The sequence below is a fragment of the Mesitornis unicolor genome, unplaced genomic scaffold (genome assembly GCF_000695765.1).
Source record: "Mesitornis unicolor isolate BGI_N332 unplaced genomic scaffold, ASM69576v1 scaffold24838, whole genome shotgun sequence".
NCBI classification, from domain to species: domain Eukaryota; kingdom Metazoa; phylum Chordata; class Aves; order Mesitornithiformes; family Mesitornithidae; genus Mesitornis; species Mesitornis unicolor.
In genome coordinates, this window is record NW_010202889.1 from 15135 (window position 1) to 38128 (window position 22994).

The following is a 22994-nucleotide window of genomic DNA, read 5'->3' on the forward strand; positions in this document are numbered from 1 at the left end:
CAGCCCTGGAGAGGAAGATCGCGGCAGCCCCCAGGCAGCCCCAAATCGCCCCCACACCCGAGGCACTAAGCGCCGAAGACGGGCACAGGCTCCGCCCTCCCACCCACACCGCTACCTCCCCCGGCGGCGGCGCAGCCTCTTGCAGTGGGGAGGGAAGAGGAGGTAGGCGCAGGGACACACGGAGGCGCTTTCGGGGGCCCCTCCCTCGTGACCCTGCCCCTGCGCGCGTGCGCAGCGGGGGGCAGCCCGGCCCGGCCCAGTTGCCGCTGGTGTGGGTAATGGGGAGCGGTAGTCGCGTTTGGAGGGCTGAGCGCGGCTGCTCCCCGAGGCCTCACCGAGAGGCACAGCGCTGAAGGGTAATCTGTCGCCGGGGGAGGTGGGGTTACCTCGCCGTGCCCCCCTGCGGCCTCCAGAAGGAAAAGGCCCGCAGGGTACCTTGCACGTCGTCACCCTGTGAGCTGTCAGTCACCAGGAGACGTCGTGTGGGCGGGTGTCTGTGTTGAGACAGACGGGCCTGTCAGTCCGGCCACCGGCGAGGAGCCGCACAAGGTAGCTGGTTCTGTGTAGGATCTGCCTTGTTGCTAAAGGGGTGACTTCGGGGCGGCAATAAACTTGATGGTTTTTTTCCTTTATTTTGCGTGTGTGTGTATGAATAAGGTGAGTCTTGTGTTCCCCTCTGGCAGCCGAGTACCAGAGTTAGCACAGCATACATTACCAAGATAGAGAGGGATCCTGTAGGCAGCAGTGGATGAAGAAAAACTGGGAGTGCAACCTGGAAGTGTTTTGTGCACTTCAGCCTCCTTCGCCTTTGGTGTCTATTATTCTTGTCTCTTAATGGTATACAGGAGGGGTTACAGGTTTGGGATAGAAGGGGGTGAAACTGTTTCTAGGGGGAACCTTGACAGTTTCTGCTGTCTGATGTAGTTGTGTACAGTTTAATTAGGTCATCTTTTCAACTGCCAAGTTTCCTAAATATTTGCTTTATAAGTAATTATTAATTTCTGCTGTCATCTATTGTAGACTGTAGGATTAAGGAGCATCCACATTTCTTTTAGAGAATTGAACTTTTGCAGGGTCGTTAAATTTTACTTTTAACTTGTTGCCTATCGAATTTATGTCTGTGAGGTACAGAATATGCAGATAACAGTGATGTCTTGGTTTCTACTAAATCCTTTGACATCAGCATCTTACTAGCAGACATAGATTTGCAATTACGGCATCCTAAGACAGAAAATGCTAGAATCAAAGTTTGCAGGATAGGTTCTCAATGGAATCACACAAAGTACATATTTTCTTATATAAAGGCTATGACCTTACTGTAATATAATCCACAATTGCACTTCCTAGCCTTTAATGAGGCATATATCAACAAAGTTCTGACAGGAAAAATTTTGTAATATTTGAGATGTGAATCAAAGGAAAATTTGCTTCTGTTGTGTATGTATGTTATCAGCAACTTGAAGATGGTTAGAAATGAGAACAGCAGATGTACATCCGTGGGTCTGAGCACTGGAAGATACTGATTTACATACTACTTTTCAGTGTAAGGGAAAAGCACATTTAGTGCCACTCATGGTAGTAAAATACAAACATTTACAGAATGTTAAGTGTTACAGGCATCTTTTTTTTTAACATGACTTTGGAATTGCTTACTGTAAGTCTAATTAGTTGCCTTGCATGTCAGCAGTGCACATTATCAATCTATAAATTACTACTGCTTTTAAGTAAAAGGAAAGATAAATTAATTAATGGCATATACCTAAATATCCTTCTTATTTGGGCTATACAGAAATGTCAAAGGATTCAGCCTCAGGTTTCACAGGAATAGGAAGTAGATGTCTGACGTTTTCACATGAATTGTGTAAAAGCTAGACAAATTAAAAGAAAAAACAGACCTGAGTTTGTCTTCCGCTGATTGACTCTCTTTTTTTCCTCCTTTCTGCTTTTTCCATATATCTGTTACCCACTGCATTTATCTCATTCTTGCCCTAATTTAAATGATTGGCATGATTAGCATGATTAGCAATACTAGATACCACTTCAGATGATTAGTTGAATAATTTCTTTTTTATTGCACTGTGATAGTACAGTTGTAATCATAGACAAAGACTGAATTTCTTGAGGACTTTAAGTTTCCAACAATCTTGTATTTAAGTTTTATTAAACCAGTTTGTGACATACATGCATTTATAAAATAAGCCTGTCCTCAAAGGAGGATCACTACACTGAATAGCCTGCAGGTAGTGCTGTCCATCTCCGCAAAAAGAGTTCTGTACCCAGCTTTTTGAAGGAAGTGAGACAGCAAAGTCTGAATCACTTCTGTCAGTGAACTTCAGTTTGCCTTAAAACAGGAACAAATTCCATGGAATTGATGGAGATGATACTAAAACCTTTCTGCATAAAGCACTATTTTCTTTGAATTTCCAGTGTTCTTAAAGAATAGTCCTTAAACGCTTTACAAAGGGAGTCGTTGCTGGTTGTTTGGAATTTAGTTAAACTGAAATTTGCTGCAAATATTTTGTATGAGCAGGAAGAGGAAGCAGCAATAACAGCAATGGACTTGCAGCCCGAATGCAAAGTAAAAAGCAATAGTTACAACACAGAGCCCTGGGATTGTCTTGCAACCACCAAACCATCTTGTGGTGGCCTTCTCTTTTCATCATCCTGTGCTTTTTCACCGTATTTACAGGATGAGTTTGTAGATGAGAAAGCCAGATGAGCCCTAGTGCAGGGGAAAAAAAATCTTGCTTTAATTATAGACAGAGTTCTAATTTGTAGTGGCCAATAGTAACATTAGGACCACACTTGCATCTAAATTAGTAGGTTGGTTGATGGCTATGGTAAGTACAAAGGTCACAAACATGGCAGGAGGACTCCTTTCATTCCCATCCTTCCGAATGTGGACTCAAGGACATGTTAGTTTCTTGTTCCTTCTGTACTGTGTCTGATCTAGTCATGAATTGGAAAATGAGTGATGTAGATTAAGCTTTTTAGCTGATGAGAATTGAACCTTTAATCAGGAATAGTTCCAAGTACAGGCAAAGCAAGTCATTGCCAAGGACAGCAAATGAAGATAGTGTCTCTCAGATGCAGCAGCTGGCGCTTGGGTCTCTTTTGCCCTTTTAGAAGAAAGTGTAAATAAAGAGTCCTTCAGCTCCCTGTCTCAACTCAATCATTTCTCTTTCCCATAGCTAGACTTAATCAGACCCTTATCCTTCAAATGTCCAAGCTTTTTTTATCCACTACGTGTTTATATTTAGATAAATTTATCCATATCCAACACTTTTATAGCATGAAATCGATCTTCCATTATTTACTCCTTTAATCGTTTTTCTTTGTATTACTTTGATATTTTCATAAGAATAAAATGTACAAAAAAAAGGCTTACATGAGTTATATAAACATTTCAATGGTTTTACAACATGGTGTTTGCCAGGATAGGTATTTTTGAGCACTGATATAGCTGAGTTACAAGTTATTTGGAGGTGTATGTAGTGTCAGTTCCCTTAACAGGCTAAGTAACAGCAGCAAAAGGAACTTTTGGTTAAAAGACAAACTTCGTTGCATTTTCGGTCAGCATGATTAAGTTGGTTAGTGGTGTGACTACTATAACGTGTCTCTGCCAGTAAGACTGAATTCTTACTTCACAGATTGAGTCCTACATCGAAAATGAGGGGCCATGTAGAGAAAATTGAGTGAAACTTAACTTGAAAGTCTTCTTTTGTCACTGAAAAAGATGTTACACCTATTATTCAGAAGTGTATATATATTTTTTTTTTCTACTGAATAATCTATTTTCTATGAGCTCTGTATGATAAATTTTCATCGGGAGGGAGGAAGATTCTCATTTTTGATTGGTGTCATTAAAGGATTTAATGCAGTTTTTTGCAACATTAATGCAAATTGGCATAGATCCAAATGCTGATACATGGATTGAAAAGGTCAAGAAATTGTAATGATTTATTGCACTATATTAAGATCTGAAGAAATGTCTAATGGTGTATCACGAAGAAAAGGATTAGCTTTTCTTATGGGATAGGCATGGGCATATAGGTTACTGCTGAGCAACTGCTACTCAGACCTATGGGTTTGACTGGTAGCCCTTTAGAACGAATGCATTTCCTTACCTCCTGTGTCACATTCATCTCAGTGCTAAAAAAGAGCAGTGTGACTCCCTCTGCCGTGAAATCTGCTTGGATGTCTGAGCTCTAAGAACACCAGGCCTGTTGCTGATGCTGTACAGCTACATGACCGTGGCACAGACTGCTGAGGAAATTGCTTAGTTGGGGAAAAAGAAAACAAAAAAGAAGCTGTCAGTCTGAAGAGGAGATTCATGTGAGATGAGAAAGCTGTAATTGCAGACAGGGTAAGACAAGGAAAACCATTGACATGGGTAAGTATAAAATCAAGAAAAAAACAGAGTGTCAGAAGATGGCACAGCCTTGGCTGTGCTCCAAGGAGCTGTAAGAACTGCCCCTTCCTCCCCTGACCCTTGTCTACCTGGCTAGCAAAGGCTCTGCATGTGATGAGCCCAACCTAGTCATGATCATTTGTGTGTGATAACCAATAAATAATTTTTATACTTCTAATCTGGGTATATCCTGTTTGCAGAATCACTTTGTGCTTGAGTAAGATGTCTGAACAGTGACCCAAAGAGGAAAGTTAACATGAGACAGAAGTTCACAGATAAAGCGAATGTAGGAATTGTCCCCCTAAAAAGTGAGCTTAAAAGAACAGAGGTTCTTCCAGATAAAAACCAACTAGTTTTGGAGGGAGACTGGTGACTTCATAGGGTGGAAGTGGGGTGGGGAATTAAGGTGGAAATGTCTAGCTACAAAGGAACTGGAATCACAGCTGTGGTTGAAATTAGTTAGCAACCTCTAGCAAAGATCTTCTCCAAATGATATAGACATAATATTGAAATATTTAATAAAAAGGGAAAAATAAAACCAAAATGGAGTTCATTTTGTTGAAAGAAAAGGTGAAAGTAGATCCAGTACATCGAGTTATGGCTGGAACCTTTCTGGGGTGTACTTCAAAAGAGAATTTTCAGGGAAAAGTACTTTAAAAAAGTACTTTAAAAGAGAGAGAGAAAAAAAAAGACTTAGTTTGACTATAAGCAAATGTGATGATGAAATGAAGTTTGGGTCATCATATGGGAAGAAAATTTCTCAGAGCAGGGAGTGTCCTTATATTGTTCATTAATTGCTTTTTCCAGTTCCTGACCTTCTTTTCAAGTCTGTGGGAAATAAATGTAAGGCACTGGGACATCTTTGCCAGCGAAATTTTTTAGTAAATAGTAACATCACTAAAACCAAGCTAACAGTTAAAGAACAGTTGACAATTAAGGGTGGGCTTGAGTTTCATATAGTAGGTACAGCTTGCATTAATTTTTGGGTCTGTCATTGAAAAAAAAAAGTCAAGTTCCAGAAGGAAAAAAAAAGTATTTTTGATTACTGGGAAGAAGACGTAGATGCATGTACTTGGAGTTAGAAGTTCTAGAAAGCTATGCCACATTTGGTCCAAAAGTGTGAAGAGGAAAGGGAAATGGTGATATATCAATGTCAGAAAAAATGCCAAAAGTTGCAAAGATGAAGTGGATTTAACTGCTGCCCAAGAAAACAAGTAACTTGAGTTGCAATAGTAATTACCATGGAATTGTATTATTAATTACTACTTACCAGTTTCTTACTATTCTTTTGATTATAAGCTGAATAATTGCATTGTCTCACAGTATTTGAAACCAAGTCTCTCAACAGTGTGTAAGCAGAAGAAAAACATCATTATCAGCAGGATAGACATTGCATCATTCATTTAAATGGGTTTTAGACATCTCTGTTATCTGTAAGACCTAAAAGCTTTAACTGTTGAATAAGCCTTTATCACAGAATTCTGCCTAAGAGGGAAAATCTCTAAACTAATTAATTTGAATTGTGCTGTCTTTATTTGTCATATTCTATGAAATAAGGAGCTATCTTGAGCTGCAATTTAGAAAGCTGGAACATAGGTTACCAGATGTCCATTGGACAATGGACTTTCCTCATGCACCCCTGTAATATGGCCTCTTAGACTGAATCAGAACAAAAATATGTATATTTAAAGTATGAGATGGTTCTCCTATTTAGTTGATTTAAGCCAAGAAAATAATTTGAGGCAGAAGAAGAAGAAAATCATTTAAGAAGAACAATCTCAGCCTTTCTATATATTATATAGGCAATATGTAGTAGTTGTTTAGATATTCACCTTAGCAGAGGTTCAGTCCAAGTCCTAGGAATTTAGGATTAGTCATATCCAATGTTGTATACTAACTTTATATGGTACAGCTTGCAGGCTGATCACCCTGTAGTTGATTTGAGCAGCAAGTGAGGCCATGACTGGCATGGTTAACTAAAGAAACATAAATATTGTGAAGACTAACCGACATTGTGTGATTTAAGGCTCCTTAAATAAAATGGTACAATATTGCTTATGAGGAACATGTGACGCTGGTTCTTCGTGGTTATATTGATTAAAATTTGTCTTTATCTTGATTTCTGTCTGTTCCTTTCTGCTCCTAGTTTATCACTTGAGTGCCACTTCAATTTACTTTGATCAAGCTGAGTAGACAAAGTACACTTCATTTTTATTCACTTGCACCTGTCTGCACTTTATCTGGAGCATTCTTTTAATTAAAACAGAGTAACAGCAGCTAACAAAAAGACTGAGGGTGAGATTTCCCTTGGGTTGTCTCACAGCTGCTATCTAGTCCAAAGATGACATGTTTAAGTTACTTCTAAACATAAAAGAGAAAATAGTTCTTCCTCAGTTTGCAACGGCCTTATCTATCTAGATTGAACAGAGTAATATTTAATTCATGTGTTTGATCTGATTTTGCCACCTAGATACTCTACTAGATCAGCCTTTTAGCAGCTTTACATCTCTCAGTGGTCTCTTAGAGTTTAGGTCAGACCTTTATGTATTTATGTTACCCTCTAGTTATAATATTAAAGGTTATTTTCAATATTGTCGCTGTACCGCAGATACAGGAGATAAGAGTTTGCTCATCCTTTGTTGTACAACTGACCACTTCAGACTAGAAAATTTTACTTCACAGAATCACAGAATCACAGAATCACAGAATCACAGAACGTTAGGGATTGGAAGGGACCTCAAAAGATCATCTAGTCCAATCCCCCTGCCGGAGCAGGATCACCTAGATGAGGTTGCACAGGAAGGCGTCCAGGTGGGTTTTGAATGTCTCCAGAGAAGGAGACTCCATAACCTCTCTGGGCAGCCTGTTCCAGTGCTCTGTCACCCTCACTGAGAAGAAGTTTCTTCTCAAATTTAAGTGGAACCTCCTGTTCTCCAGTTTGTGCCCATTACCCCTTGTCTTATCATTGTTTGTCACCGAGAAGAGCCTGGCTCCATCCTCATGACACTCACCCTTTAAATATTTATAAACATGAATGAGGTCTCCCCTCAGTCTCCTCTTCTCCAAGCTAAAGAGACCCAGCTCCCTCAGCCGCTCCTCATAAGGGAGATGCTCCACTCCCTTGATCATCTTTGTAGCCCTACGCTGGACTCTCTCCAGCAGTTCCCTGTCCTTCTTGAACTGAGGGGCCCAGAACTGACACTTACTTAGCCTGTAAAGCTAATCTGTGTTTTTCTTTGCCACACATAACAAATGTGCTAAGGAGTTTACTTAAAAGGAATGATAGTGAACAGAGACACTTGTTTCTACCTGAAACAAAAAATTGCAGATCAAGGTATACTTTTTATTCCATTAAAATAAATGTCATAAATTTTAAAACAGTGTTGCTTTGAAATGAGAATTTAAATTCTTCATTTTTAAAAATCCATATGAAAGATTTTCCTACTCCATTAATTTTTGCCAAAATTTTTTATTCATTTATTTGTTTAATGTGAAGTAAACATTGACATTTGTTTACAGTAAGCTAAATCAGCTCATATACTCTCTTAAGATGATGCGACTCAACCTCTGAATGGCCTCTCTTCTTTCAGGTACCTGAGGTGGTTGAATTAAAGCCTCACTGTCAGGTGGCTTCAGCTATTAGCATGTATCCTACATTTAAGGACTTGTATATTACTGGAATATTGTAATAAATTTACTAGAGGAATGTAGAATCTAAAACTCACAGCTTTATAGAATGGTGTCTCCAGGAGCCTCTCTAAGGCTTTTTTCACTGGTGATGATCTTAACAGCAAATTTTGTAGTAGGCTGAAGTATATATGTGTATCCATGTGTGACGCATCAGAAGTTTAAGAGAACAAACACACAAAACAAGAGCACTGTAGGTTATTCTAGGTAATACAAGAGTATAGTTCATCGTTATAAGTTGGAAAAACACCACCACCCCTACAAATGACCACTACTTTGCTATGGACCTAGTAAATTTTTCCTTTGTGCTGTTTTCCATGCTCAGCCCCACTGGCCCCATGCCTGCTGGCAGAGGTAGGGAAATCCTCACTGTGTGCTGATGTGCGGGGTCAGTGCACTTCCTATCCTACCATCTGTGGTGCTGGGCTCCATCCTCGTGTGTGCCATGCCTCAGGCTGACACAATAATGAAATCAGACTCAAAGATTTACTGAGCGGTTATAAAGTTTTCGTAGGGGTGGACCCTGCTACCTTTATGGTAAGACCTGCTCTTAGACACCTTATTAAAAATGATAGTACAGACATTTCCTCCAAATTAAGATCTTATCAATTGATCTGAAAATAACATTATTTTCTGTAAGTTGTCTGTATGAGAACAAATAATTAATTTCAGGAATACTTTAGTCGGCAAGTCCATTTCATGCGTGTGTGTTGTGAGTGAGTGACTGTGTGTGTGTGTGTGTGTGTGTGTGTGTGTGTGTGCAGGAAGCTCAAGTGCAGCTGATGTGTTTCAAAGTCATGTAACAAATCAAAGGACCATTTGACTGCGGAATCAGTTGTCTTTCCACTTTATCCCTAAATTTAAAGACATTTTAAAATTTCCTATTTCCCAAATTGGAATAACTTGCATGAAAAAATTAGACAGAAATTGAAGACTGATCTCACCCATGGACAGCTATTTTTTAATTTTATTTTTATTTTAAACTTACTTTTTAAAGTTACATTATATCAGTTTCAGAAAGTAATTCCTCCTGTAAGTTAACTTTCCACTGTGAACCATACGTAAAGTGCCTGGACACATCTCCTAGGAGTTTCTGTAGTAAAAGTCTAAACAGTGAGTGGCACTGCTGTTTGTTTCATCTTTATAGATCAATATTGTAAACATAAGTGTCATTTGACTTTTCCAGTTCCCACTTCCATAGTATCTTTGGTCTGCCTAAAGAGTCAAGCAGAAATCTTTTCTAAATAAAAATAATAAAAAGTTATATTCAGTATCACCAAGGGATTAATTTTGGAAAAAAGATAACAATGAAAAACCCCCAACAAATTATTATAAATCTCCAAATGTAAAGCAGATCTTTGCCATATGTTGCAAATTGTCTTTGCACATTTCCTAGTAATCTTATGACTTGTTGAACAAAACATAATAAAATTAGGAGCAGTCGGAACAGGGGTAGTGGTTTTGCATTTCTGTTTTTATTCTTCTATTTTATTTTTGCTTGATTTTATTATAGCTAATTTATTAGATCTAAAGACCTAAATGGCAATGAAGACTTTTGTCAGACAATCTACAATTGCTCTTGGTTCTTTAATCTCTCCCAAATATTTATTTTTTTTTTTTTACATCCCAAACTTTTGCATGTTGTTTGGTATTAAGAGTTATCTGTCATAAATGTCCATACATTTCATAAAAGGCATGGAGATTTTTTGCTTGTTTGTTTTCATATAACCAGACAGTTTCATGTTTTTCCTCTCAGTTTTTGACATCGTGGTGGGATTTGTCAAAGGAATGCAGGCATGGGCTACAGTCTAGACGTGGATATTTGAGCTAGTCATTCTAAGCTTCCTCACTGGTCAGTGAAGAGAAATAGACATTTCTGGAAAGGAATTAATTTCAACCCAGAGTAAACTTTTAAAATATCTTAGATGAATCATTGTCTAAAACTGCTTATTTTTCTTTACTGACATTGAGGAAAGTTTAAGAAAACCACCTCAAAGGTAAATGATTGAAGTTTGGCAGAAGGAGCCTCTGTCCTGGCATCGGTGTAGACTCACTTGGTTGCCAACTGCTGAGTCCGCTGTCACTTGAAATTCTGAGGTGAGATGAATTACTGTCTGGAAGCCAGAGAGCTAAACCTGAAGTCATCTATTAAATAGAAAATTCAGTCAGAAAAATTGACATTATAAAGGGGAATGGTACACTGCTGTTAAATCACTCCATCTGCTCACAATTTGTCTCATTTAATTTCCTAACACATTATTTAAAATGTCTACTTTTGAACTCCATCTTTTTCCTCTTGTCACAGCCTGCATGGATGGATGCCTGTGTTCAGGTTCACAGCTGCTATGTCTATGAACAGGTTGCCCAGAGAAGCTGTAGAGGCCCCATCAGTGGAAGTGTTCAAGGTCAGGTTGGACAGCGCTTTAAGCAACCTGGTCTAGTGAAAGATGTCCTTTCCCATGGCAGGAAGGCTGGACTAGATCATCTTTAAAGGTCCCTTCCAACCCAAACCATTCTATGATTTTATGACTTTCTGTTCTCCCTACCACTTCCTCTGAAAACCCTTCTGTAGATGTTGTTTTGTTGTTCTGTTAAATGTAAGCAACTGAGATTCAGTACAGGAATGAGATGTGTTTGTAAAAAGTGAAAGCACATAATCATTGCAGTTGATGTGTAGGCTATCATTCCTTTCTAACTTCCAGATCAATATGAAAGTAGTTAGGTTTTTCACATCTTTCACAGACCCTAATACTTCAACTTTAGCAAATTACAAATTATTACATTTCTGTCTGATTCTCTGTGATACTACCTTCACCCCCAGTCCTGTACATCCTTTGGAACAATAATTTTTATGTGAATTGGAAAAGATTTTAAAATGTTTATACTATTGATAGCTTCCTTCTATTGCATAAAGTATTGCGTGTGCAGTTACAAAAAGTTATTTTTATTTTTTTTCCATCATCTTGCCATCTGTCCTCTCTTGATCCTTTATCTCACCTTCCCATAGTTCTATCATGTCTTCTTTATATTTCATGTATCAAACCATTTGAAAGCATGAATGAGTATGCTTACATCATATTTCTTTATAAGTATTTCCTATGTATCCACTACATTTTTCATGTGACCTTACTAAAAAGTGTTGTCTGTAACAGCGTTTGTCCTTCAGGGACTAATTAAGCAAATTAACACTTGGTTTATTCTTTGTAATGTGCTTTTTATCAGTTTATTAGTCCCTGTTAAGCTTTTGTACACATAGGAACACTAAAGAAAATTTATCTAAATAAACTAATGGTATGAATATGAAGTGGATTAGTTAGGTCTCATTAATTCTTTGTAGCTACTGATTCAGAATTAAAAACTGAGTTTGTAGACATAAAAATATCTGGGTGTTAAAATAGAGCTCACAAAACATACCATTTTCATCATTGTTTTCTGTTTCTATGCATAAAAAGGTAAAAAGAACAGATAAGACTTTGATTCCTGTACTGAGATGGGAATTTGAACTTTGTAACAATACAAATAAGTAATTGAGGAAAAAGGCAGACATAAATGATCACTTCAGCTTTTTGGGGCCATTTTTAATCTCCATATGAGCTACTGTCTCCTCCCCTTGTGAAAACGTAGCTTCCTCTTTCCATGCAGGCAGTATGTGATGGATTGACACAGCCTCAAAGTGCTCATAAATGGCATTTAGTGCCCAAAGTGAGTTGTACTTTCTTTCACCAGGTAACACACCTTGAGAGCGCATGATCTCTTTGTAGTATCTACAGATACTATTAACTACACCATCACTAACATTTCACTTAAATGTCTCCTTTTCTAGCTGTGACAGTTCTGGAATGCGAGAAGAAAGTTATTCATTTATTTACTATGACAAAACATTCTTTATCTAAAAATAACCTGGTCACAAGGTACTGTGGCAAATTCAGTGCAAAACAAGAGAAAATTTGCTGAACAGCGAGACAGGAAAGGGCTTGGTGAGACTGGGTAAGAGATTCTGTAGACAGAGGGTGATAGAAGACAAAATTATCTGAACTGCTTTTATTTTGATCTGGTTTGTCATGTATGGATTTAAGTTATTTTTAAAAATATCAGATCTGTTTGTTCTGAGTTTTGCTTTAACCCCACAGCTCCTTCAGCTCTGTATCTTACTTTGTATTTTATGCCAGTAAACTTTACTAGTTAAAAATGAGCAAAAGACAATGCTGTAATGATACTTGGCAGTATCATTAAAAGCTATTGAACAACATTCACATAAGACAAATACTTTCTAATTGAAGCTTTTTCTACGTTGCTGTAGTATATAAAGGTTAGATTTAATTTGTACTCTATGACAGAAATAGAACAAAACTATAAATATGACTTGTTTGCAGGACCTTTCATTTCTTAGGATTCTAAGAAATCACCAGTCTGATATAATGACTGCACTTTTATAGTAAGTATCTGCTTAAATGACTTGGAGATCGGATAATATTCATGCAACAAATAATTTAAAAAGGAGGCAAAACTAGATGTAAAATTCAGACCTTCAAAGCAACCTGCATGATATTTATGTGCTGAGTGTTTTCAAAATAGTAACAGTTACCAGACTCAAAGGAATTCAGTGAGGAACTGAAGCCAGCAGAAAAATTTGTGAAATATCAACAGTTTAGTAAAGTTTACTTTAAACTATCTGGCATCTTAAAAAATGGAAAATTGAATTTGCCTCTCTCTGGAATATCTTTGCTAACCATGACTGCTGTAGTATTTTCTGACAGATCCACTGAATCTTCCTGAGAAGTAAAGGTGAAAAAGTGTGATTATATTGATAACTTTATCTACCAGGATATCAAGGTTTTAACCTGACAAAGCAGAATTTTTGTTGAAATGTTATCCAGTGATACCCTTTTCTGCATAACTGAAGATATCCTGAGACAAGTGGAAAGCTTGCTGCTGAGGAATATAGGGAAGACGAAGTTGTAATCATCAAAGTAATACTTGTATGTAAAGGATGATGAAGTACTCTGCTTACATCAGCTGACTTATGTTCTAAGTGCAAGTCTTTTAAGTTGTAAGTTCTAGACAAAAAAATCCTGTTTGGTCCTATTCTTTTCCATCTACCTAACTTTATTTTCTTGATACATGAATTAAATTCAGTTGGCATTTAAAAAGCTTAGCTCCAACATTAACTGTGGAAATATACCTATCCTGAAATAGCTAAGTAAGGAAAAGTTCACCTGTGTTGAAATCTGTTCCAGATGGGGCAGAGCTGGGTTTAGAATGAAGGCCATTGTCTAAACGTGAAGTCAGTCTAGGAGGAGGCCTCACTTTTCTAACTGAAATGCCATCCTGATAATTTTTTCAAAGTCAGTCTTTATTTGAATGGTTTTGCTGCTATAGGTAAAAACAATTGGTTGAAAACTTTCAGTGTCTTTGCATGGGAATCCTTTCTGACTATATTCTCTTTCCGTGTATCCTCAGGAACCTTTGCATGGGCCTCGTAGATACTGCATAAGCAACCTCGTAATGTTTGCCACTGTAGAGCAGGAAAAGGGTGAAGTCTCTCTGAATCTTAGTTATATGTGGCCTCAAGCAGCAGGAGCTGCCGTGAAATGGTTTTCTGGCTCTCCTTCTTGGGTCTCCTAAGCAAGAGCAAAGAGGTCTGTCCATGAGGAAGGACTTCTCACTTCTCAGCCCAAACTGTTCTCATATCAGGGCAGGGCTTGTCACCTCTGGGAAGCCTGGGGGAACACTGGAGCACTTTGAGAACAACAAAATAATTTCAGAGTGCAGGAATTCTACAGGTTAAATTAAAACCAACAATATTTCTTTCCTTACAAACATACTTAAAATATCACAATACTTTGAATATAATTTCCTGGTTTATGACAACTTTTATATGCTATAAATAGTCTGTGGTGACTTTTGACATCAATGTGTTCTAACTGTGTCATGTTTGATTATGGCTTAATATTGGTATATTTTGCTCTGAGTTAGCAACACTTACTTTTTTTATGTTTTCATGTTTGATAGTAATCTGATTTCTAAGCAATTTAATTTATGAAATCTTTGTTAAAAAAAAAGTCCAATGTTAGAAATCACAAATTGAATATAGGAGAATAATAATAACATTCTAGCAATGAACATAATTTCAGAAACTATATTTTAGGGTAATTCCTATTAGGTTCTGATAATGACAACAAAATCTCCCTAAATATTCAGTAAATTTGCTAATTGGTATAACTTGCATTTTAAATTCATTCTTTTGTAATTTACAAGTAAGTGAATAGATTTCCCCAAGCATTTGTTGAACTGGAGCAATAGTAATAAATGGAATGTGCAAATACTTTTCTGCAATCATCAGTACAGATGGGTGACAATTGCTTTTTCAATAATTTGAGCATGAGCTATTGAAAGCATTGCATGAGTTCAGATAGTTAAATGAGTATGAAGCTAATTCTTTAGGCAGAAATACTTCATTTCAAGCTTTTTCTTTGTCCTTACTGGACAAAGCATTTCTTCTTGCTGGAAGTGTTAGTGACAAAACCCCTAAAAATTTCTCTTCTGTCACTATTGTGTTGTGAATAAATAACTCTTGCTGGTTTTAAAATGTATGTTAAACGTTATGATTACAATCCTAATGAGAAATTCCAGTTACAGGTAAAGATGCTTACAGAATACACAAGAGAAGTAATGACAACTCAGTGTTAGAACACCTGATGAACACCTTATACAGGCTGGAAATAAAATAATTATTTTTTACATATTTTTTAAATAGATGTAAAAGCAGCTTTGGTTTACATGCCTCCATCATGTACAGAATAGGTGCATACATGACTTCTGGATTTGGCAGATGGGCTGTCTCTCCTCTTCTCTGACTCCATGGGATTCCACAGAACATATGGAAGAAGGCAGTCACATTTTTGTTTCCTCCTGAACAGTCAATGCAAATGGTAGGGAAATGTACATCTTCATGTGTTTTCATAGGTACATAGCCTTCAAATGCATATCAAAAGCTCATTGAAGCATTCTGTTTCTGTAAGCAATATAAGGCTCAGTTCATTTGATAAATTAAACTATAGCTGTTGAATTATACTATATACTGTAATCATCCTTTGCACTTTTGCATGAGTGTGTAAACTTCAAGAAGACCATCAGTTACAATTAATTGGCCTTAATGCTTTCAGAAGTGATAACTGACCTTAAAGAATCTGAGGGTAAAAATAGTTCTTTGCCCTTGCAACCAAACCTGTTGGCACTGGAGTCATGAAGGCAACACTTGTGCTGTTGTAACCTGGATGAGACCTTCATGGACAGAAGCTGTGATGTCACTCTGTTTAAATCCGTGTATACACTGACTGATGTTTTGATAGGAGTTAGATAAACTTCTAAAAGGAATTAGATTTTTCAGTTGCTGTTTGTTTACCATTTCACAGTTGTCTTGATCTGTATATCTGATCCATTTACTCTTTTGATTAACTCTAGTTATGACAGTCCACATTCAGATAATATGCAGGAAACTGAAAGTTTTTGAAGTGCATGCTGTCAGATAATGAAATGTTGTAAATCCACCATGTGGCCATATAGATTTTGTGCTACAAAAAGTTAAGTTTATTCAGCAAAAATCCGTGACATTCTTGCAACTATCTGAGGCAAAAATCTTCTTGTTTGTTACTTTTTTTACTAACTGTAATTTTAGTACCTTTTCCTTCAGGCATTTTTACTACAAAAGGATTTTGCTTATCAACCTTTAGAAGCCGATTTATTAAATTTTAAATTAAGATTGACAGATTATGTTTTGACAGTTTCTGGATATTTGAGCATTCAAATCAGGTGAATCCAGGAGGAAGTAATTTTTATCTTGTAATTATGAGTCATACAAAATGAAGAAATTTGCATATGCTTGGCCCAGTCTGTGCGGTGCAACTATCCTCAAATGGGAAAAAACCCTATCATTTTAGCCTGCTCTTGAAATAGGTCAATGTATGTGGTAATGTTCTTGGGATATATTTGATTTATCATATTTGATTGCAGGTTTGCATATCTCCCATTATATTAATAATTAATATTAATTATTATATTAATTTGAACATCAAATGTCATCATTGATGTCATATGTGTTTAACAGAGTAAAAGCAGAGGTTAGCCTAAAATACTAATATAGGTCTAGCTTTTGCATTTCTCTGAAAAGAAGAAAGATGGATTATATCTTTTTCTGCACCAGTAGAGAAGCAGATCTCCATGAATCAAGCATATGAAAGTCACTAATTTTGTTTCCTTCAGGTCTTTTTTCAGTAACACAGCCACAATGTTTTGACTGTTAGGAAAACCAAACACAACCAATATAGTTTGGAATTTGATTTACAGCATTAAGAACCTCAAGGAAGTGTTTATGATCCAGAAGTGGTTAAAATTTAGGCAACAGTTTACCTGGATGTTGTCAGTGCTGCAAAGGGAAACTGTTTCACTTTCATCCACATGAGCTTTAAAAGATCTGGTTTCAAAGACTTCCAGGATTATGGCAAAATATTGGCACTGTGGTTAATTAATGTGCAGCTGCTGAACTCAAACATAGCCTCTGGTCCATTTTTATTTACTGATTATAAAAGGTTATTAATCTAGGGTAGATTCCTCATGGTTTTGCTTTCAACCTTTTTTTTTCCCCCATAAATTGTTAGTTATTTGTCCTCAGTTTCAAGTACTTTCAATAATAAACAGAAGTGGGAGAGACTTCTTGCTCTCTGGTTCTAGTTCTCTGAAAGCTAAAGCCCATAGTTAGATGTTTCTGTAAAACTTGCATAGATCTGTGCTGTTGTTGAAAAGGGAGTTCCTTTAACACTTAAGACTCTCTATATCTAATTGTATTCATACATTCTTCTCACACAGTGAGAAGATTCCACTTATTCACTTTTCTTTCACTGAAAAACAACACTACTTATTTACTGTATACTCTCCTGGATTACTTTGTGGGGAGAAGGGTATCGACGTCTCCAGGTGACAATCAATGCCATTGCCCTTTAGGCATCTTCCACAGGATGCGTTGCCTCACCCCACAGACTGCAGAGGGAGCCTTGAACAAGTTTTGTCTAAACACTTTCCTTTCAGATGTTTAGCATTTTATTCAGCTGAGTAGGTATCTGAAGTTCACAGAATCACACAATGTTAGGAGTTGGAAGGGACCTCGAAAGATCATCTAGTGCAACTCCCTTGCCAGAGCAGGATCACCTAGAGTAGGTCACACAGGAAAATTCAATAAGAAAAATCAAATTTAGTGACATGAATCACAAAAAGCATTAAAATAAGGTTTGCTTGCTGATCTCTTGCATCTCTTCAGCACTGAAGAGAAAGGATAGCAGGGCAATTACATTTCATCCAGCCTTTACATTTAATCCTGAAATTTTTTCACTTGTGTGAAAATGTTTGTTGCATATTGTTACATATATATGTCACATATTGCATATGTAATATGTTTTTTGTTATGGTTTAAGGGTTACCAGCCTGAAAGGGAAGGACAGCTGGTGTCTGTAGGACCCTGGGAGATCCGAGATCAGTACTGTTCCCTCCCCTTTCCGGCCACAGTCTATAAAAAACTGAGGAGGCCTGAAGTTTTCGCGGGCTTTTCCTGGCTTCCTGGGCTGCTTCCTGTCGCATCTTGGGGCGGCTGGGGCTACCTCCATGTGCTCGGCAGCATCCACCACCATCTGCTCCCGGCACCACTCCAGTCCCTGGTGACGAGTCACAGCAGTTTCAGCGGCCACGAGGCACTGCTCGGACACTTCCACTCGGGACTACTGGAATTGGGTTTTGTATATAGTTAAATATCCTTTGTCCCTTATTAATTCCCTTTTCCTTTCCCCTGTTGTTTTTCATTAAACTTGTTACAGTCTTAACTTCCAACCCTGTGTGAAGCATCCTTTTTCTCTATTCCCTCTTTTTTTTTAATCCTCCCCCTGGGAGGGTAGGGGACAATAGAGAGAGAATCCTGCTCTCTGAGCCTTAAATGGAGACATTTTTATATTCTTGTGTAAGAGTACTTACATAAAACATGAGACATGGTTGTAAAACCAACTCTGCAGCAAATTCTTTCCAAAATTTCCAGTCCTTTAAAAAATTTATTTTGATTTAAACTTCTTAGTTTGCTTAGCAAATAATGCACTACTTCAATTATGTTATTTTCTTTATTTATACTGATTAAGAATTGAATTGAAAAAAACACCTTGTAGGTGATACACACTAAATTAACAAATTGCACAGATTGACCAATACTGAAAACTGAACTGTGTCCAAACAGGTCCTTTGATGGCATCCAGCTTGCAAGACTAAGACATACCAAAAAACTCACTGATTACCAAGGTATATAATTTGATCACAAGACACAACAAAACCTTGGGTACTAGGTATGTGTAGGAAATGCTCACCTCTTTATAGAGCCTAAAGGAAAATGTTGACTTAATAATGTCTTCATCTACCATCTTAAGACCTATTGTCTTTCAGTTTTGATGAAGCAGGGGATCCTAGAAGAAGCCAGAAGTTAGGGAATGTACTTACATGTGGCAACTGCTCCTACCTTTCCTAAATCTTATACTCTTCTGTTTCTGAAGTATACATCCAGAACGAATCTGTCTCTGTCAGAAAGATTAAGGAGAATAAAACTCTACATGAACATTCTAGTTTTGATTTTTAAGGTAGAGATACAGCCTAGTGCAGGTATCAAATTGTTCTAAAAAGAAGGACATGCCCATATATATGTATGCATGTGCATTTGTGCTCATCTGTATCTCAGTAGATATATAACTGTTTTTACCACCATTGCTGCACTGTAACCCCTTGCTTGATAAGCTAAAATCACTAAATCTGAGGTTGAATTAAATCTGTTTACAGACATTTCCCTAATGAGATTTCTATCGTCTAGTTCTATGAATGCCCTGTATTTTCAATTCCAAAGTCTGGAACATATGTCTAATGGGTAAAAAAATAGAATTTTACCAACTTGATCAGTCACTATTAATTAATCAGCTGAAATAGATATTTATATAATTTAAGAAAAAAATTTATAACCAAAGCCTCAAGGCTCGAATGTGCTCTTCAGCTCTTCCAAAACTATAATGGAGTGCTGCTGAAGAATAAGTCAACTTAAAATTAGTGGAAAATAGATGCAAATACCAAAGTGGTTTTGAACATTATTTATTAATTTTAATAATCTATATTTACATAGCTTCAGCTAGAACAGAATTAATATTTTCTTTATTTACTCTAGTACTACTTATATAAAAGCATTTTCTTCAATAAAACAATTTACAAAGTAAAGCCATTAATTTATTATTTTTTAGTTAGATATTTCAAATTTATGGATGGAGGGCAGGAAAAGGACCATTCCTATAGACTTTTCTATGTCACCATTATGTACTGCAAGTATTGTGGAAGCTTCATGTGTCCCTGTGTTGAGACTGTTTATGTTCCACAAAAATGAAGAAACTACGTATCCACTTGTATCTACTCCTTCTTGCCTCAGCTATGCCCTATCTCGTGTGAGTATGTTGTAATTACTTCACAGAGCTTCTGCTTAACATCCTTCCAGAGTTTAGAAGGAAATGTGACACTTTACTAATATAATCAAATATTACTTGCCAACAGCTGTTGAAATAATTTTGCTTTCTCTCCTTTTTGACATGCTTCCTTAATCAAACTACCAGTCTGTGAACAATTTCCATAAATCCCTAAATTTACCTTGATTTAACAATGAAGTTAGGATAGACCAGTAATCACTCTAATCATGTCAGCATAACTGCTGTTGAGTGACATCAGACCCCCACCCGAGTTTCAGATGTTTGCTTTGCCTCCTGTCTTTTTGATTGTCTACTCTATAGCTCTCTATCGGAAACATGTCCGAGGTATACATTATTTGTCAAAGTATGTTCTGCAATATAATGATAATCTCATAAAATCTTTGATCTGGGTTCATGCTAAACATACATCAATGCCAGTGGGTAGGTCACAAAATCTGTCAACATGAGAGACTTAGTTTACTTTTTCTTTTGTGTTCATTTCAGAAAAACAATAACAACATGTAATTCATTTAAGACTAAGGTCACAGGTTTTAGATTCTAATTGCATTAGAGGACCATCATATTCTTCTCCAGTTCAGACCTCTTGAGACCTACAAAGTACAGGCCAGTATACAAATTTTCACTAACTTCTTGTGGTGGGTTGACCCTGGCTGAACTCCAGGTGCCCAATAAAGCTGCTCTATCACTCCCCTTCTCAGCTGGATGGGGAAGAGAAAATATAATGAAATGCTTAATGGTCAAGATAAGGACAAGAAGAGGTCACTCATCAGTTACTGTCATGGGCAAAACACACCCAACATTGGGAAATTTAATTTTTTACCAGTCAAACAAGAGTAGGATAATGAGAAATAAACCAAATCTTAAACAGCCTTCCCTCCACCCCTCCCTTCTTCCCAGGCTTAACATTACTTCTGATTTTCTCTGCCTCCATCATGGAACAGGAGGACAAGGAATGGGGGTTGCAGTCAGTTAATTGCAAGTTATTTATGCCACTCCTTCCTTTTCAGGGGGAAGATTCTTCACACTCTTCCCTGGCTCCAGCATGAGGTCCCTCCCACAGGAGACAGTGTTCCATGAACTTCTCCAATGTGAGTCCTTCCCATGGGCTGCAGTTCTTCACAAACTGCTACAGTGCGAGTCCCTTCCACAGGGTGCAGTCCCTCAAGAACAGACTGCTCCAGCATGGGTCCCCCATGGAGTCACAAGTCCTGGTCCTGCTAGCAAATGCTCCAGTGTAAGCTCTTCTCTCCGTGGAACCACAAGTCTTGCCAGGAGCCTTCTTCAGCACAGGCTTCTCACGGGTCACAGCCTCCTTTAAATATCCACCTTCTCTGGTGTGGATTCCTCCACAGGCTGGTGGATATCTGCTCCACTGTTAACCTCCATGGGCTTCAGAGACACAGCCTGCCTCACCATGGTCTTCACCTTTGTGGTCTTCTGCTCCAGTGCCTGGAGCACCTCCTCCTCTTCCTGCTTCACTGTCCTTTGTGTCTGCAGAGTTGTTCCTCTCACATTTTCTCATTCCTCTCTCCAGCTGCACTTCTACAGTTTTCTTCTTCCCCCTTTTAAAATATGTTATTCCAGAGGTGACACCACCATGACTTCTTGTCTTGGCCTTGGCTAGTGGCAAATCCATCCTGGAGCATGCTGGCATTGCCTCTATTGGACATAAGGGAAGCTTCTAGCAGCTTCTCACAGAAACCATCTCTGTAGCTCCCTTGCTATCAAAAACCTTTCTACACAAACTCAATAAACCTCTGCAAGGTGTTTTTTTCTGTCTTATAAAGTGTTCTTTGTCTAAGACACAGTATATTTCAAAGTTTTTTCCCTCTGCCTTCTGTTTTCTACTTTATAAGTTTGTTCTGTGATTCAAACAATGTTTTGCAATTAGCAAGGGTTTTGGAAGTCATGTGTTTCTCAGATGAGATGCTCCACTCAGAGCTAAAAAAAAAATGCTATAAAGAAACAGAGGATCCTTTATGCCTGCAGAGGGCATTGCAATACAAAGAAAAGAAGCAATGAAAGCTGTTGAGGCTTTTTCCAGCCAATTTCTGTGATAATATTTGATGACATTTGACTGTAAGTTGGGGGGTTTTTGTCTTATTTTTCAAAAAGTGGCAAATTATTTTGAAGATATTAATGAACCTTTTTCTAGGGTTTCTGAAGTTCATTAGGAAGATTTGAGCTACATTCCGAATCAGAGAATCATAGAATGGTTTAGGTTGGAAGGGACCTTAAAGATCATCTAGTCCAACCCTCCTGCCATAAGCAGAAGAACATTTTTCTGTATTCTAGCGTATACTGTTATTGATGAGGAGCATTGGAATGATGGCATTAAAATGGGACATATAATGCCAATGATAGTTTCTGTAGTATAGAAATAAGTTTGCAAATGATCCATTAATAACATTTCAAACATCTTCACTAATTTGATGATTCTAATTAGTCTGTAAACATTATGAATTTCTCATAATTTTTTGTACTTACATCTTTTTCAAGGGGGAGAGAGAGGATACACAAAAAGGCATCTCAGCTGGCCAGCAGTTCTGTTATAAAATATTAGTACAGTATTATGAACATATATGAGTGCTGTTGGATAACTTGTCACTCTTCATATAATTCATTAAATATATCTCTCATTAGTATTATCTGTAGTAGAATTTTAAAGATTTATAACGTATAATGGGTGAAAACCAGCTGATATGTAACTTCTACTTTACAGATAATAGACGTAAACATATAAACATTAGGAAATATAGAATTATGCTCCTAAAATAGCCACAATATGTACACAGGATTCTGCATTCAAGCAGAATATGATGATCAAAAGGCCTGATGCTGATTTCATTGGTTTGTCAGCACTATGTCAACCATTATCTGCTTCTCAGTTATGGAAAATCATTCTCCTTAGAAGCTGACAAAAAAGATGCAGCTGTCAGCAAAAAGGGAAGGTGACTAGACTTGAGAGGTGTCACTGAGAGGAAAAAGATTATATCAGTATATTAATAGATGGATTTACTAACCACTCAATAGGAAAAGACTGTCCAAGCTCTGCAAGTACAGTAGAATGGCAGTAGTGGTAGTTTCATGATTGACAGTAGTTCTATGCAATTTCAGCCTATTTTATTACCTTTCACTCCTAAAATGACATTTTTTGTGTCTTTTCCCTTCTTCCACTAGCAGTCAAATTATAATGATTTATAAGGTTTAGTTGCAGTGTGATTTGTGATAGCAGACTTTTATTCTTTCAAAATGGAGTCAGTCATCTTTGCAAATTTGTTTGCATCCAGTAATACCCGGGAAAATGGAAGACCTATTTTGATGGTACAATAATAGTAGATTAGAGGCTT